This window comes from Drosophila mauritiana, chromosome 2L (genome assembly GCF_004382145.1).
Source record: "Drosophila mauritiana strain mau12 chromosome 2L, ASM438214v1, whole genome shotgun sequence".
Lineage (NCBI taxonomy): Eukaryota > Metazoa > Arthropoda > Insecta > Diptera > Drosophilidae > Drosophila > Drosophila mauritiana.
The window spans coordinates 14,172,238-14,190,204 of NC_046667.1; the positions used below are offsets into that span (position 1 = coordinate 14,172,238).

The 17,967-nt window shown below is 41.9% G+C and overlaps 3 non-coding genes across 3 annotated transcripts; 1 reads left to right on the forward strand and 2 right to left on the reverse strand.

Annotated features, from left to right (window-relative positions):
* Positions 1-9,983: 9,983 nt before the first annotated feature.
* Positions 9,984-10,054, forward strand: Trnag-gcc. The gene has a single exon. It is a non-coding gene; the product is annotated as a tRNA-Gly (tRNA).
* A 183-nt stretch (positions 10,055-10,237) lies between these two features.
* On the reverse strand, positions 10,238-10,308 carry Trnag-gcc. The gene has a single exon. It is a non-coding gene; the product is annotated as a tRNA-Gly (tRNA).
* A 241-nt stretch (positions 10,309-10,549) lies between these two features.
* Positions 10,550-10,620, reverse strand: Trnag-gcc. Its single transcript has one exon. It is a non-coding gene; the product is annotated as a tRNA-Gly (tRNA).
* Between the last annotated feature and the right edge of the window lie 7,347 nt (positions 10,621-17,967).

Genomic DNA, 17,967 nt, shown 5'->3' on the forward strand with positions numbered 1-17,967 from the left:
CAAAGAAAGAGATATATAGAAAAAATGATGTATATACAACTTTTTTTATAAGTATATAATAGATATATAATACAGAAATTTATATATTTTTATACCTTTTATATTTAAAGGTATTTGAGAAATACCTATAGCTTTTTGTAAATCCTGAAGTCGGCATCACTGCCGGCCATGCAGACAAAGCATCAACCACCTCGGACTTGTCACTGATATCAGCTGGATGTGGAACTGGGGCTAAAAGCTGGGCGAAGTGGCTACGCCCAACAGCTAAACAAAGTTTGAATTGACTTTGTTAACTCGACTGGTGGGCTCAAGTGGTAGATACTCGTACGTAGATACTTACGCTTGTGCATGCCCCCCGCGCTCTGAAAGGCGTGCTGTGAAATCTGCAAATTGCCGTGTCATTATTTGTTAGCATCAAACCGAAACTCAGCCAGGAACCAGGATGATGTCAACGCCCCTTGGGCAACCTTAACCCCAAGAAGCAATCGCCTCGCACTCATTCACGTTGTGCTCGGCGTCAAAAAGTGTAATTGGCAGTCCGCCCGACAGCGGACAGTCGATTCCTGGGGATCGGATCGGTCCTGGAATTGTAAAATTGGGGTGTAACCCACTGTCGGCTTACACACTCAAGTCAAGCGACCAACGCCATCCCCATCAACCGAACTGAACAGAACTGAACTCAACTCAGCTCAGCTCAACCCAACCGAACTGAACTGAACTGAACCGACGAGCTGGAACCGGCAGACAGTTGGTAACTGTCAGTGGGCATGTTCGACTTGACAGCATAATATTACAAATCCCTGCCGAAAGCAGACAGTAACGATGACAGGACGACCGGCAACACGACGGGGCAAAAGGCGAAAAGGACAACCGCAGGCCAGCCTACAAAGAGAGAGCGAGGGAGATGAGGACGTAAAAATATCCTGCCCTATGAGAAGGCATATTTTATTCCTCAGGTAAAATGTCAGACTAGGGGAAATCATTTTACCCCAAAATTGTTTGCGGTTAGCCAGAGAATGGGTCGCAGTTGCCCTTTTCGGGCGGAAAATTGAGCTGGCCAGTTCAAGGGTCTGGACAGGGTACTGGATTGAATCAAAAGTAAAGTGGCCCTGATTACATTCCATATGACGGTTCAATCAATCAAAAATGTATTTCCCATTGCATATTTCCTGCAAAAATGGCTGACAAGGATTGCCTTTGTTATGGCATACATAAGCTAAAAGATTAACGAGCGTGATTTTATTTATTTGAAATAAATTAAATACGTAATATCCATGAACATTATTTTGTTTTTTATTTTTCCCCCTACTTATGAACATTGATGTTAAATATTTCGAAATAAATTTCTAAGAAAATCTTGTTTTACGTCCATCTATTAAAAATCAAATTCATACCTTGGGGCTTCCCAACGAGCAGCCATTCAATTAACAGACAAACAGACAGATGGAGATTTACCTCATCGCCAACTTCCATTTCCCCCAATACGCGGACGGTAATCAATTAATGTTTTGTAGGGGAAATCACATAAATTTGCGTAACATTAAACGGATCGAGTCGTCGGCTTGAAACGGACGCATTCGATATGGTCACATTTCACAAATTTTACGAGGAGCCTTTCAAGTTGATAGAAACATTTACGAGCCACTCCGTCCATGGCCGGGTCTCCAGACTTGGTCTGGTTCGCCTGGTAGCAATTGGTAAACAAGTTTATGGCCAGTCTGCATCCAACTGCAACTCCATCTCCACTGCACATTTTCTCTCTTGATTCGCCGACGTGGCTATAAATTTATTGCACTTCCTTTTGCATATAATTTTCAAATTAAGTGTTGCTTCATGTAAATTGATACATTTACTGAATGTATTTTTCGAGCTCTTGGCTGATAGTGCCAGCAAAGACTAGTTGGCTGGCTGTCCGGCTTTTAAGATTCTCAGCGAACGAGGTTAGGGCCCATAAAACGCTGCTTTTCAATGATTCATGGGGTTCTACATATTTTCTATTGCGAAGCGGTCCGGATGGCGGAAAATGTATGTGCAATAAATTACCTAAATAGTGTGTGATTTAAGTCGTTGTTAGTGAAGTTTAAGATAGCTGTTCTAAATAATATTGCTGACACGCAGAATAATGGTTATCGTTGTATTTAAGTGGGGAAATTGTTTGCATTAAAAGGCTATTTTAATTTAACTATGAAAAACTATGTTCTTATTTTGAAAGCGTAAACCACATCGTATGAACACACTAAAGCATACTAGTGTGCTTAGTAACAAGATAATATAATACTCAGAGCAAAGTCCTTCAATAGTTGCCTTACTCTGCTCATCTCACCTTTTCTATTTTCAGTTCTTGACTGTTTCTTCAGCCATTTCTTGGCCACTTGAGTGCTCCTCCGGCAACTTCGGGCCTTGCGTTCCTTTCGTTCAGCTGACAGTCACTTCCTGTCAGCGTGGAGCAGCTCGATCCCCTGGAAGCCTCCTAAACCCCGCCTGTGACGGCTCATTAGCATGTGTGCGTGGCTGGTCCTGCTGCTCTGCCCGTCGCTCCTTTGGCCTGCCATTAATTTCGCAAACTCGCCCTGCTCGTACGTCTCTGTGTCTCCTTGGGGCGTTTACAACTTAGCCAACTTGCAGTGTAACGCTTTGTATTGTTCACGCAAAATTTATTTCCGCTACGTCATGAACATCCTGCTGTCGTCGTTGTAGTTGTAGTTGTATTGTAGTTGTCCTCATCAACATCCTTGTTGTATTTGTTGTTAATTTACGTAATAAATACGCTTGAAAATGTTGCACGCACATGCAAAATGAATTACGTTGCTGGGGAGCAGCAACGGCAGCAGCAGCAACATCAACAACAGCAACAGCAACAGCAGCAGCAGCAGCAGCAACATCAACTTAACTGTCACTTGTCACAGGGACGTTTCAGGGGCCTCCCTCTGGATGTCCTGGCGGTGCTGTCGTCTCTCACATGTCAACGGGCGTCGCTTTGCTTGGCATTTTTGTGATGTGAAATGAAGCAACGAGGTGACAGCAGCAGCAGCAACAGCAGCAACAGCAGCGGCAGCAGCAGCAGCAGCTAAAGGGGAGTTGCTGCTCCTTGCAGCGGCAGCATAAAATGAATTACTCGCGTGAACAACAAAACCTGTCAGAAGGCTGTCAGCTGTGGGGGCGACACGTGGGTGGGGCCCCATGTCGCATTTGCAATCGCCCAGTCTCGCTGATGTTGCGCTGGTGTGTGCTAGGTGTCAGCGCATCGCATTTGAAATCCTCGCACACCGAAAAACAGTTGACAGTCAGCAGTCAGGGCAGCGACAAAGTATTGCTCCCGACATTCAACGCCAGCGGCAGCAGCAACAGCAACAGCAGCAGCAACATGTTGCCATCGCTCGCATCCATGGCCATGCATATGAAATGTGAGTATGCGAAATCTTTTGTGGGTCCGTGGCCCATGATTATCTTACCTCAAATTGCTTGTAGCAATCATGGAAAAAGCAACGTTGCGGTTGTCAAGCTCTTTGGGTTCTCCCTCGTTTCATTCTGTTTTATTTTTTTTTTTGGCCACAGCAATTTTCATTTTCGCACTCCATTATAAAGTAATTTTTTTGCATTACTTATGCCTGTCAACGTCTGGCGCTTTTCGCCGCTTTCTTCTTCCTGTTTCCGAGGCAACGCCCCACGAGCGTGTGGGTATCCTTCTCGTTGGCAAAGATTAATATGTTGCCGCTGTGCCGCATCCTGTACTCACTCGCCCAGTTTGCCAGCTTGCCGCTGTTTGAACGCTCGCATGTGTGACAGTTTGCAAATGTGATTGACAACTGACACTGGCATATAAATTCAAAGCTTTCGCACACACTCAACCGTTGACAGTGTACACGGAGAGGACAGGAGCCGCAGCAACGGCAACTGCCTCCAGCCTTGAAGGCATGACAAACTGACTGACTGAATGACGGACGTGCCGGAGGTCTGAACGGTCGCACTGACTCACTAGCTGACTGACTGACTGATGGCCCGACTGTCTGCAATGCAGTTGGGTGTTGTCTCAACTCAACTCAGTTAGAGGACTGGGAAAGTAGTCGCAATTCATCAGGGGAAGATCTTGGGAAAGATTTAGGGTTGTCTTTTGCACTCAGCTTAAGCAAATAATTAATTACTGTCCTTTTGAAATTGGGTTTTAAAGGTTGTAAGAAATAACAAGATCTAAGTTGTATTAGTTTTCTTGGTAGTTCTTGTGTTTGTTAGATTGTGGTTTTATTTTTTATCATTCTGCAAGATTATGATTAAGAGTACTCAAACAAATACTTTTCCATTAATGGAAGATGTACCCTTACCCTTAATTCGAAAGAACTCAAACCATTTGATCGTTCCGCAGTAAGTACGATCATTAGGGTGGACCGACAACTCTGCCAAGTCATTTCCCCAAAGTACAGGTCTCCATCTATATTTTGTTAGTTGCTTCCCGTTTCTTTCAATTACCCAGCCACGGCCTATAGAAACTAATACCAATTATCATGACAACTTCCGTTTCTCAGCTCAAATTACTGCGGCCTAATTGCTATTTAGGGCTCCTTTCGGAACGTCGAGCCGCGTAATGTCCAATTATTCAAACAAGAGACGGAGCCCATAACCGCTGACACAACCGTCCGGCCCGGGTTTGATAATAGACTCATCAGACATCGGTCGCCATCATCGTCATATTCGCCGCGCAGCAGGTAGTTCCTTCACAAGGAGGGAAAACTCATTTGGGAGAATACACAGGGAGAAATGAAAATACCGGACCAACACAAAACTTGCCAAGCTAAAGCTTAAGATGTTAGCCCCTTGGTTATGTAATTTTATAAGGCTTAACTTTCAGGCTTAACTGATAATCGAAAGCTTTCAATCTGTTATCATCTACAGCAATTTACAGTATAACTATATCTATCATATAGCCACTCATCTATTTCTCTCTGTGTATTAGTGATGAGACGCGAACCTGTCGCTCGTGCTGACGACAAATGTCTTCAGCGGAAGTGACACAACAAAAATCCCTGGCAACCGAAAGGGAACAAAAAACGCTTGATTATAAATGCCCGATGCCGCGAAGAAAATAAAACTAATAAATTGATGTTGATCTGGCGATGCTGGCTACCGTCTCGAAGCAAAACAAACGCGCCATGACAATGACAAAATCAAGCGGCAGGGCTGACAATGATGGAAGTGACAACGACAATGGCGCTGAATGACAGGAGGATGTGGATGTGATGGCACTGCAGAAGCAGAAGGAGCGGGGCGTCGGCAAGGGGTTTTCTGGAGGGGATCCGAGGGGTCGACCAGTGGCAGCTGTTCGCTAACTCGACACTCTTGGCGTGACTTGTCAACGGGCATCATTCGGCTGGCGTCGAGGTTGGGGTTGCCAGTGATGCTGGAGCAAGAAGATCATCATTCATGACGATGATGATGCGGTCTACGCCTTTTGTTTATCAAATTTCAATGAGATTGGACTACTGATGGAGGTAGCACATCACTTTGAAAAGCATAGTCTTTGTGCTCAACTGGGATCGATTTCACTGAAACTAGCTTCGCTCTTTGGGGGAATATATAATTTTTATAGCATACATCGAGCAAATTTTAAACAAGTATTGATTCTAATACAAACTTTATTCTACTTTTAGAAAAGATGATATTACCAGACATGGGTCTTTACTTCGATGTCACCAGTTCTCTTGATCTCCATGCTTGCGGTCAGTCTTGTTTAGATTTCGCCATCCTGGCCACAGGAACAGGCAAGCAATTCTCCGTTTATCCGTCAGTCAGTCAGTCAGTCGACTCATCGATCCATCAGCCATTCAATCATTCACTCATTTCGACTGTTGTCACTCACTCGCACTCGAGTGGAAGGAAAAGAAGGGAGCCGGGGCAGTGGCAGACGGGGCAGGCAACCACGTTGCACGATTCCGTGGTGCGCTTCAATGAAAACAAACTGATATTTGCCTGACACTTGAGATTGATTGTCATCCATCAAGGGAGCTGCTGCTGTCGTCTGGCTGAGTGATTGAATGGCAAGGATGCGCTGTTTGCATTTCGAATTTACATGCCAGGCCCGTTCTCGTTCTCGTTTCCATTTCGACTACCTACCAGCCGCTCCCCAGGCCGGTTGCCCTGCCCCTCAGCATTTCGGCGTTGGCCTGAATTGATATTCAATTACGAGTCTGGCGTTTTATTTTGCCAAGCCGAAAGGCGGCAAGGAGTAGTCGGTCCGAAGCTTGTGGCTTTCACACTCGGTCCACAAGTTGTTTTGACCAACGTCTCCATTACGTGACAACCTGGATACAAGTGATGGTCCTTCTTGGCACCGTGGATCTTGTTTGCATTGCCATGTTGGTTGGTCGGCAGAGAGAACCGCAGAAAGACAGAAAATCTGCCAATTCAGATTGGCCTTCTCAAGAGTCATGTGGTCAAGCAGCAGCTGTTAAGTTGCCATGTGATATCCAATTTACACGAAAGATGCTTGAATCAGTGAAAGGTATAATTGTGCGACTATTTTTTATGGCGAGCAAAGCAATATGGCCTCGGAAAACCGTACACGCATTTGTAACAAAAGCCGCGCACATTTTTTCAAATTAAATTTCGATGCCGTTTCAATTGCAATTGAAGCTCAATTTGTTTTAATTAAAAAATTGTTTATGTCAGTTATTCATTGAAAACATTGTGTTTTAACATGTAATATCAATTTGCTGCAATTTATTTCCAATCAATAAAGAACTGAAATTTCAATTATTTATCAAGGCATTTGAGCGACGCTCGCATAAGCAATCTCAACATACTGTAATTCAACATATTCATATACTCGTACGACATTTTATTATGTTTAAATAGTATATAAAGTCTACGATTATTTGGTTTTAACTCTCATGTTGTTCGAATTAAGGGTTTTTTTTTTATTAAATAAGAACTCCGAACTCCCAGCTCCACATTCAACATCCACTGAGGCATTCAAAGCCAAAAGACAAACACACATTTTTCATTTGGCTTGGCTTTCCTCCTCAAGGCACCAACCATTTTCAAATCGTCCAAGTAGCGCATAAAGAAATTGAATTCATTAAACATTAGCTTCCTGACACGATCGTCGCCAAGCCTCCGCCGGCAGAGACCTTAAAACATTTAGTGTCGCAATATGCAAATCCATAAATTTTCTGACCCAGACAGGCGGGGAGTGTGGAGGGATCCGGTGGAGGCGCTGGAGCCTCAGTCCTCGGTTGTCGGAGACAAGACATACACACGCGATAAAGAAATTCGATTAGGCATCAATTTTAAATGAGACGCGTTCCCCTGCCTCCTTGCCACGACAGGCCGCCTGCTGTGGATGCCACGTAACCTGATATGGTGACACTCGTCCATGTCGTTCACGTCGTCGTCGCGGTTGCAATCTAATTTATGACTTAATTATCAGGCCATATTTAATGTGTCCAATAAACTAGTCTACAAAATTATACCAACACGTCGTTGTTTAGGCTTTGCCGCGATCCGCGATGCACTGAAAACGATAATCGAATGGGATTATTTAATTATAAGCTGCATATTCAAAAGAATACTTAAGGAATGATATTTAAGATTAAAGATTTCAGATAAAATGGAATTAGTTTAACTTAATAATTTAATATTTATGTGCTTGGGATAGGAACATAGGAAAACTGTTCAGCTGAAAAACCTTCTATTGGGTATTTAAGATTTAAATGAGCCAGTGGTGTAAAGATTAAACTTGTTTCAAGGTTGCCACTTGCATGTTGCATGGCAATGGCTGCAATTTCTTTCAGTGCATTGGACTTGGCCAGCCTTTGCTTAATGCGTAATCGGAGCGCGGGGAACTTGAATTTCAGCAACTCAACTCGCCAACTGTCCGTGGTGTGGCCTCCTTTAATTCTGCGGCCATCAATTTGCTTTTAAATGCAACAATTTGGTTGCCATTGCGGCGGCACCACCGACAGAGTCTGCACCACGTCATCGTCACCGCAGCATGCAGCATTATTTTTTTTAAATACGTATTTTGTTTTTATTTTGGCAGTGGCGACGGAACGGTCGATCGGGCTTGGCTTGGTTGGCTTGCTGGTTCAGCAATAAAAATTTCGTGAAGTGGCAATAAAATTCCATTTAAAATGGCAGCGATTATGTCTCAACAGACCATTAAAGTCACTCAAATGACAACTACTACTTAGGCACTCACAGCCAACACACCGCACCACTTTCAGAATCGCCTTGGACGCACAGCAGCATTTATTTTGTATTTATTCTTCAATTTTTTCTTTATTTTTTTACTCCTTCTGTGTTGATCGTGGCTTGCAGATCGCGACATTTGATGACGGGCGCCGGACTTGGAAGTCAACCGCATTCGCACAGTGGGGCACATTTTATTACCTTGGGTGGTGCCGATCCACCAGTGATCCACTTGCGTGGGTGCCTCCATTAGTAATGTGGATTGAGTGGATATGGACTTGGAAAGTTTGGCTTGCCATATGTGGAATCACTGTAAAACACCTATCGAAAACTACATTTCAGTCATATTGTTTACAATAGTTTTAGAAATCTATTTTCTTTATTTACATACATGCCCCTGATTTGCTGATCCCGGAGCAACCTCAAGTATGTATATTCATGCTCTAAACATTCAATTACTTTGGGACCCCAGTGGCCTCATCAGGACTTAAAAACTCCAAGCAAATTGCACTTTTCCCCCGTTTTTCTTGTGTGCTCAGCTGAAAAGTGGACGAAACTACCCCAATGCGAATTTCCTGCTGACTTTGCATTTTATTATTTGACGGTAGTCTGGTTGCCACCACTGCCGCGCTTTTGCCCTCAGTATGATATGCTCATTTTAGCAAACGACTTTGGCTGCTTATAGTCCAACTTCCTGGCCATGTTGGCACTTTGCACTCTTCGACCTTATGACGTCTTTGTCGGCACCAGCATCGTTTAGATAAGTGAATTTTTTCTACGCAGGGGCTGTATAATTTCTGTTGATAGGCTTAGGTTCTATAATATACTTAGCAGAGTTTTCATGTCCCGTGTTATGCAAACACCATGGTTACCCAGGTTGCAAAGGATGTGCTTGCGAACCCAATACAAAAAGGATGTTTGCCCGTACATCTGAAATTTAATGCCAAAATTTGACTTTCAAGTGGTTCGAAACAAAAAAGGGCGAGTATCGCCATCCTATAGGGGTCCCCATTCTCCAGAGTCGACTCCAGTTGATCCTCATTAGTGGTCACATGTCAGCTTGACGCGCATTTGCTGTATAATTTTGTCATTCATCATTTTTCGCCCATTTCATTTTGCGCTACATGCCGAAGGACTCGTATTTCACGCTCATCCCTCGGCTCCTCTGGCCGTTTCCCGCAGAGTGGTGTCATCTTTTCCAGCGTCGCATGACATGTGACAACAATGTGAAACCGTTGTCATTGTCGCTGGTAGCTGTTTTGCTGTGACACCTCCCAGCATTCCCCTGCAGAAGTTTTCGGGGCCAGTGGATCTCTGCCCAGCTAGGTGTGATTTTTAACAAGTACGTTCATTTTTCTGCTTCAGTTTTCCCATTTTCCTACGCATCCCTGCCACCGTGAGCCCTGTGATATATTACCCAACCAAAAACACGACGCTCGAGTGAGTGATGAGTGACTGAATGGGCCACACTAATGAGGGAACCGAGTGCTGGTCAGCTACTGTCAGTCGGCATGAAAATGAATGACATTCGCGTGGGTGTGTGGTTTGATTAGCCAGCAAAATTGAACGAAGACTAGAATAAATTTGGTATGTCTTCTGTTGAAAATAGTTGCCTAATTGGCGCCTTTGATATTTTTATTATACCAGGTAAAATAAACATATTTAACATTATTATAAAGATATAGATTTGATAATGATGCTTTACTATCTATATGGGCATTTTAAAAGTTATCTTCTAGTAAATAAGAAGAATAACTGATTATACATTTGTGTTTTGGAATTTCGGCTAAAATATTTACGAAGCATCGGTGGTTCAGTGGTAGAATGCTCGCCTGCCACGCGGGCGGCCCGGGTTCGATTCCCGGCCGATGCAAACCAGCTTTTTTAATTTTTTTTTTGTATTTATAATCATTGCAGTTGTAACATATTTGGACGAAAATATCAAATGACTTGGTATCTCGTGAGAGTTTGACTTATTGATAAGAAATAATGATAATTGAAAACTACAATTTAATAGTAAATCATAATATTCGATCTCGAAATTAAAATAGTAATTTGCATCGGCCGGGAATCGAACCCGGGCCGCCCGCGTGGCAGGCGAGCATTCTACCACTGAACCACCGATGCTGTTGGGAAATTAAATATTTTCCGACAAAAAATTTTTCTTTTAGCGAAAAACTTGACTAGCATCTTCGCAAAAAAACCATTTGTTATTGTAAAACCGGATTTCGGATGTAACCAACCAACTTCAAAAGAGTTGGATAAACTGGTTTGAAGTTTGTATTACGATTTTGAATTATGGAAAACCTAAAATAAACAGAAAAATGTCATAATTAAAATAATACAAGTATTAATAAAAATATTGGTTTGCATCGGCCGGGAATCGAACCCGGGCCGCCCGCGTGGCAGGCGAGCATTCTACCACTGAACCACCGATGCTGCTTAAATTGATCCGCCAAAATACACAAAAGTAAGCTTAGATCGGACGTATTGAACGTTGTTTTAAAAATAGACTAGAGATTATGAATGAATTGATAAAATTAAGCTCTTAGTTTCTAAATTTTTTGATATTTGTTATAGTTTTTGATATTGTCTGGTCGAATTCAAAACAACGACAAGGACTATGCGCATTTGCTGTAGAATACATAAATATAACATTTCAGCTCCCAGAATTCCCAGGTTATCCAAACGTGAAAGACGAGTACCACTGACAGCCGTCTATTAACTTCTGTGAACTCAAACATCTAAGAGCCTATTAGCAACCAGAGCTCAACTACTCATGAACGCAAACAAACAAAGCTCTCAGGACTCGCAGGCATCAGGAGACCCCATAATTAAGGTAACCTGAGCTAATTTTCCGAGCACACCACACCGCGACAGACAACAATTGTCGCCAGATTTTGAACCGTTCCTGCCAAACAACCCTTCCAGGCAGGATGTCCATCATCTGACAAGCCCAGCCCAACCCTTTGTGTTCCCGGCCCCGTTGACAAGCGCTGAAAAATATCAAATTTCATGCAATTTCAATGTGAAGTGGTGGCAGGAGTTGCGAAGAGCAAAACCAAAAGAAAGCCAACCAACGCTAACTAAGAGACTCAAGCTCTTCGACTCGTAAATACCACTTAAATAATAAAATTTACCTAAAATTACAAGAAAATTCCTTTGTTTCCATGATTTAAAAATGTAATGATATTATGTTTTGATCAATTGAAAGTTTTTACACCATAAACTCTGCAAGGAAATTCGTTTAATTAAAAAATAAAAAGTGTATTTCAACCCTTTTGAACTGATGTTAAAGTGCCAAATACTCCTTTTCCCACTTATTACAGGGTACGATAAAAAAGACTCGGCGCGGGAATTGAGGGAAATATGACGACGGTTTTTGAGTGACAGCAGCGCGGCAACACCTAATTCAATTTAACAATTCATTTATCATAATCAGGCATCAAGCCGTTGTCACTCACAATTACGATCAAGCCGTAGTGAAGGCCGAGCAGAAAAGGCCAACAAAAGGACGCCCCGACTCCTCCCCTCAATCTTCTCGTATCGCCTGATTGCCCCGCGCTACTCGTCTTACTCTTCCTGCCAGCCTGCCGCCGGGATCTCCTTTCTCTGCCCCATTGTCCTCCGGCTTCTCGGTCTTCCTGTCTCAGTCTCAGTCGCTTCCTGCCAGCGTGCCTGGGACTCGCTATCTGTCACTTGGCTGCCAGCGGTGCAACGCAGCACGAAGTCCAACCAGTCGGCGGCGAAACAGCCAACAACTCATTGTCAGTTAAATGTTGAGAGCTACTCACATTTTAAATGAGACAACAGCGAAACAGCTGCGAAACCCAGAAGACTGTCAGGACTCGGGGGAATATCGAGAAAATTCATAACAGTCAAGACCTTGCTGGTTACCAAAAAGTTAAGCGAATCAACACCCCACGATTTCATTCAAATTAAAGCGATCAGTTTTAAATTAATTTCTAACTAATTTGCTGGTTTTCTACACAATACATTTAATTCACAGAAATTCAAAATATGCGTTATGGGTTAATCATCATTTTATGTTTTTGGAGAGGACTATTTTTTAGGAAATCATTTTATTCTTAGGCATACCAGCTCCGTCATATGTAAAGGAGATACATATGTGCAGCATTCTGCAGCTTCAAGTTACGTGATACTCTAGACCATCGAGAAGTGGAGCCTTCCACATTTCAGATAAGCCTAAATTAAAATGAAATTTCAAAAGGTGGTCACAATTTGGGTTGCTGGTAAATATTCGTCGAAAATATCCTCGTTGCTTTAGTGTATGTAAGCCAACACATGTGCATATTACATATTCCGTGTTGCATTTCTCTTTGCTCAGCTGCCACTTCCACTGGCCATTAATTTAACGGCCAACAGCAGTGACAGAACAGAGGGAACACCCATGCTGCCCCTTGTGTTACGTTGCTGCGTTACGTTACGTTAGTGTGCCCCACCCTCACGCTGTGTGGCACTATCTGTTTGGCTCGTAGTCATACAACACCCCCTCCTCTTCGAGCCCTTTTCGAGCTGTCAGCCAACAATGCTTTCGCTGTCAGAAACAGCAGAGTTGTTGCTGTTGCTGCTGCTGTGCAATTTGTTATACGTTGCAATGTGGATTTTTATAACAATTTCTACCATATTTTTCTACACGCGAGTGTGAGGCGAGGGTGTGTGGGGCATATAGGGATGGTCACATGTCAACAACAACGATGCACTCTGACAGCCCAATGACATTTTCTACATTTTCGTAAATTGCTTCGATTTGTTTGGGGGCCCTTGGCGTTGTTGGTTGTGTTATATGACCGAAGGCAAAATGGGTCCCCACTGCGTTGTGCAATGGCAACATGGGAAGGATGTGACATCCACGTGAACGTATTTATTTATATAGATTTTTTATCGGCTGCACATTTTTGTAAGCTCGGTAAAGAGCTTGTAGAAACTATAAGCAGCTTTTCGATTTTGGCTGCAGCGCTCAAACCAAAACTGTGACTGAATTTCATACTCAATCATTTTTAGGTTTATCACATTTTTGCTGACTCTTTCATCACAATTGACACCAAACACTGCCAACCCCTTTATGTTTTTATTATACCCATAAATTTTCATTAAAGTAGATATGATGTACATTAACTTGTACAGTTTCCTTTCAAGTTAATTTGATTTGATGGCTTTTTCGAATGTATATTTTTATAAATATCAGCTGGCGTGTATAATGATCTACACGCGCCCACCACATTAACCCCATTGCAAGCATTTGTTTTGGCTATAAAATATGAGCCAACACGGCACTTAATTCTCAACGAAGCATTCGGTGCCACAGCCCCATGCACTGAAATTAAGGCTGTAAAAGTATGTTGAATGCACTCTAAAAATACAGCTTGAAGTTTAAATAGTTCCTTAGAAAGAATAAATGCCCTCAATATCACATCTATGTTAAGTTTGTAGAGTGTGTTTTTTTTTTTTTTTTTTTAAGTACGGTGTATAGCTAGTAATTTTTTCTCAGTGCACAAATGCAACAATGTAGCCTGCAATTGTGTTTACCACTTGCTTTTGAGGCGGTGAGTTTGTGCCAAAATGAGTGGACCATAAAGCAAAGACACAATAAACGCAACTCGCGCGATTAGCAAAATAACTCTAGGATGACCGAGTACAGTCAGTATACTGAATACAATACCTCGCGAAAAGCTCTATTTAATAATAATATTTATGCATGGCCAGGCCGTCAGACTAATTGACTCATAAATTAGCCAAAGGACAGACCCCTCGTCCACCACCATTTTCTCTTTTATAAAATCTTGACAAATTCACCCGCATGTCTGTGACACTTGGACATCAAGCACGGGGTCTGAGAAATCGTGATGGGAACTGCGACAGACGGACAGTGACACAAAGTGCATTTGACAAATGACATTTCACAGACTGCCAGACACACAATCCTGGGGTGGATATTCAAGGGAAGGCCCACATTCTGGGGCCCCATCAAAACCAAAGTGTTTTTAAGTGAATTAGTTTCTCTGATTTCTTTTTGCCTTAAGTACTCTTCAGTGGGGTATCGTAATTACCAAGAAGTGGGCCTTCAAATAATTCAATTTATATCTCAAAAATTGTAAGTAGAAAAATGTATATCCCGTTAAAAGTTATAAGCTATAACAAAATACATTTTCAAAGTCATTAAATATTCGCTGTGCGTTTTCAGATGGCTTGTTAGTGCTTAGTACTTTGCGACTGTGCGGATCTCTCCCTTAAAAAATTTATATTTGTGTCTTATTTTTAGGAAGTATTCAGTTTTTCGTCATTCTTTTATAAGCTTTTCGTCGCTCAGCGATTCGCGTTGCCATCACCGTCTTCTTCGCCCAAAAGAAGATCTCAATTTCCACTTCAATTTGTCTGCTGTCACTGGTAATTGAGTTCAATTTACAATAATGTGCTCTGACGTTTGTGCGGCTGAGCGCCAGCTGGGAGGCTGGGACATCCGAGCAGTTGGAGCGGGCGGAGTGGCAAGTGTACGAATGTCTTGCGATTGCAATTTGTACCCGCTGACTCTGGACTCCCGACTCTCAACTCCCAACTCCGGTTTCCTTGCTCTGATCCCAAGCGAAGCCCCCGACCGCTGGGTTTCTGGAGTCAGCACAGCATCTCTTTGGGGGTCAGTGGTGGTCAGGGAGTTCAACAGTTTCCAATCGAGGGGGCGTGACTGCCGGAGGCGAATGGAATGGAAATTGTAATTGATGCCCCGGATATTGATGGCACTTACTGGATTTGAAGTGGTTTGCATTTCTAGAGTCATTGTGTTTCCTATGGTGGGATATCCTTCATCTATGTCTGGACATCAACTTACAGTTTCCTTACGCCATAAATCCAGCGAAAAGTGAATCCATATGATCTCCATTTCGTTAAATAAACGTAAATTGTGTGTGAAATCACTTTACACTTTCTTTTTAAATATCTTATATTTTACATATAAGATATATTTACCTTCCATTTGCTTTAATGTTGAACGTTATGTTTTTATCATATTCGACATGCGGACAATCCTGTTGACTAAATCCAGCTTAGTAGACTTCAAATGTAACGTTTCCTAGACACCAAATAATAAACCTTTTGTTATCTGCGAGTCCTTGCCCACTTTACTAAGGTGGTACGATTTTTGCAAACTTTTCAAATAAAGCCCAAGGAAACAGGGGTTAGAGAATGAGACTGCTGAGCTGGTTTCGGGTTCATGCATAGGGCATAATAAATCTTTTTAACGAAAACAATAAATCGCATTTCACGCATACTCTGGCACGGCGCAAACACTCAGCCAGCAGAGAAGGGCGGCCAAAAATAATAATGGCAAGACCTAGTAACGGCTGGGAAAAGAGAAGCCAACGTGAGTTTGGCTCAGAGCAGCCAAGGTAAACCCTTTGCCCGAAGAAAATTGTAGAATTTATGCATGGGGTGGAGGAATTCTCGCCGAAAGACAACGAAAACCCATGGGCCAAGTAATTTCTCAGCGTAAAGCAGTCAACGAGTTTCCTCTTTAACGAAAAAAAAATGCTTAGTGCAACTCTCATACCCTTGGACAGGATCCAACTAACTTTTCAAAGCTTTCGGCAAATTGAAAATTAATTTTATGATTACCTAATGACATTATCCTGAACGGAGCTATATATTTTATTTTACTTTTTATTTGAATAACTGCCATATTATTTCACGATTTTATTTAAGTGAATAATTCGAGCTCTAAAAATTCGATGCAAATATTTATCTATCTAGAGGTACCTCTTGCTACAGTACGAGGTATTCCCAAATGCGTGTATGCCTGTCACTTAAGACTTTATACCTATCCACATGTGTGTGGCAGTTAGCCAGTGTGAGTGTGATTACACCTACTTGAAGTCATATATCTTTCACTTTGCGCTTTCAACAGTTTGTGACGTCCTCGCCGTCTACACATTTATCCTCCACTCCACTCGAGGGGGCGGTTAACAAAAGCTCTTTGATATACCGCCACCAACTCGACGCGACTCGACTTTCGAGACATGCTACCAACACTTCAGCCCTATATATATACCCAACCCATAGCCATACCCATACCCATACTATAGCCTCGCCTCATTTGCTGCTGCCTCTGCCCGAAAAGCTCAGAAGTGGGCATGTCAGCGAAAATCACCGTAAATTTTCCGCATTGTTTAAAATTTATTACACTTTCAGATTTGCCAGCGAACTGAACCGCATCGCGAGCGGGGGGCAAACGATGCCTGAATGTTGGGGGTGTTGGTGCGGTTGATGAGGAAGTCGTTTGGGGCACGCCCTTTGTTTGCCGGGGTTTCTCCGGGGCCGCCTGCTATCTCTGACATGTTGCTGTCTAATAAGTGTAACCAGTAATTTTCTTATCACGTAAACTGACTCATGTAGCTGCCACCTTTTGGCCTCATGAAGCCAGAAGGTTAGTTTGAATATTTTAAAATCTCCAAACTGATCAAAGTTTTATATGAAACAATACCGTTAATAGCGCATTTAAGGGTAATTTAAAAACAAATCGTTGAAAATGAAAGCATTAAGTGTAATTACAAATCTTATTAGATCGATTTATATTTTAAAACATTAATTACTAAATATTATGTTCATTGCTTCTCAATGCAATGGTTTGATAACTATTAGTTTCACGGATTTTGTGGCCAACTAACTTTAATATAACATGGACCTCGTTCATTTGGCACTGATCATAGTAGTGATCCTTTATGGCATCAACAACTCAAGTATAGTTATATAAAAGTAAAAGATGCTATTAATTTTTTTTATGTCACCCCTAAGGTTGAGTTCACCAACGTCAAATGCTCGTCTGCTGACACCTCGTACGTTTACTACGAGAGTTGCCGTATTAATGTGGTAAATAGGACGTATAAGTATATTTCTGTGAATTCCAGACTGTTAATATTGCCCCTTACAAATGCCACAGTTCGTATAAAAGTGATTTTTATTCTTGTATTATTAATTAACAGTATATCTTCTAGATAAACGTAGCCCTATTCAAGCGGTAAATTGGCTATAAGCCATTTCTCTATAACGTTTTATTAACGTTTTATTAAAACAAACATAATAATATGCTTAACGCTTATGATTGTAAGTTATATGTTGAATACGTTAGGATTAAATGTTTCAATGCTTTTTTATAACTTCCTGGTCAGGGTAATAATTTTGCATTAATTGACAATTTCATGAACAGCGTTGAACAATTTTAAGCACTAAATTATCATATCGGAAACATAAATATTAAACTAAATACTAATGCCCTAATGTTATCCCATAAGCAGACAAAATATAATGTGTGCTAATCCATATTTCATGTCCGACAACTGCATTGGCTTTCGGAAAATCTCTACGTTATCGAAAACATCCTGTTGTTGCGGAAAGCCCATTTATGAAATATATAGTATATAGTGCCCCACGCTATGAGTATCTGATAGATATGGGTAAACAAAAAAAAGTTAAGCCAGAACCAATCTCGAAATTCGAGTCTAAGCTCTGACTGCATCCGCTTGTAAATCATATTAAAATATTTATGCTGCCGCCTGATATCCCCTGCTGTTGCTTTATTTTTTGTCGTTTGGCTTTCACATTTTGTGAGGCCACCGATAAATTGTGAACAAATGACATTATGCACATGTGCTGCGGTATCTGTGTGTGTGCGGTTTATTTAGTGCATTTAGATAAAGCGAGCGAAAATGTCAACTCTTGCGACTATTTTTCGTGTTCGTAAGTTTGTCGGGACTGACACTGCCACTGCCACACTGC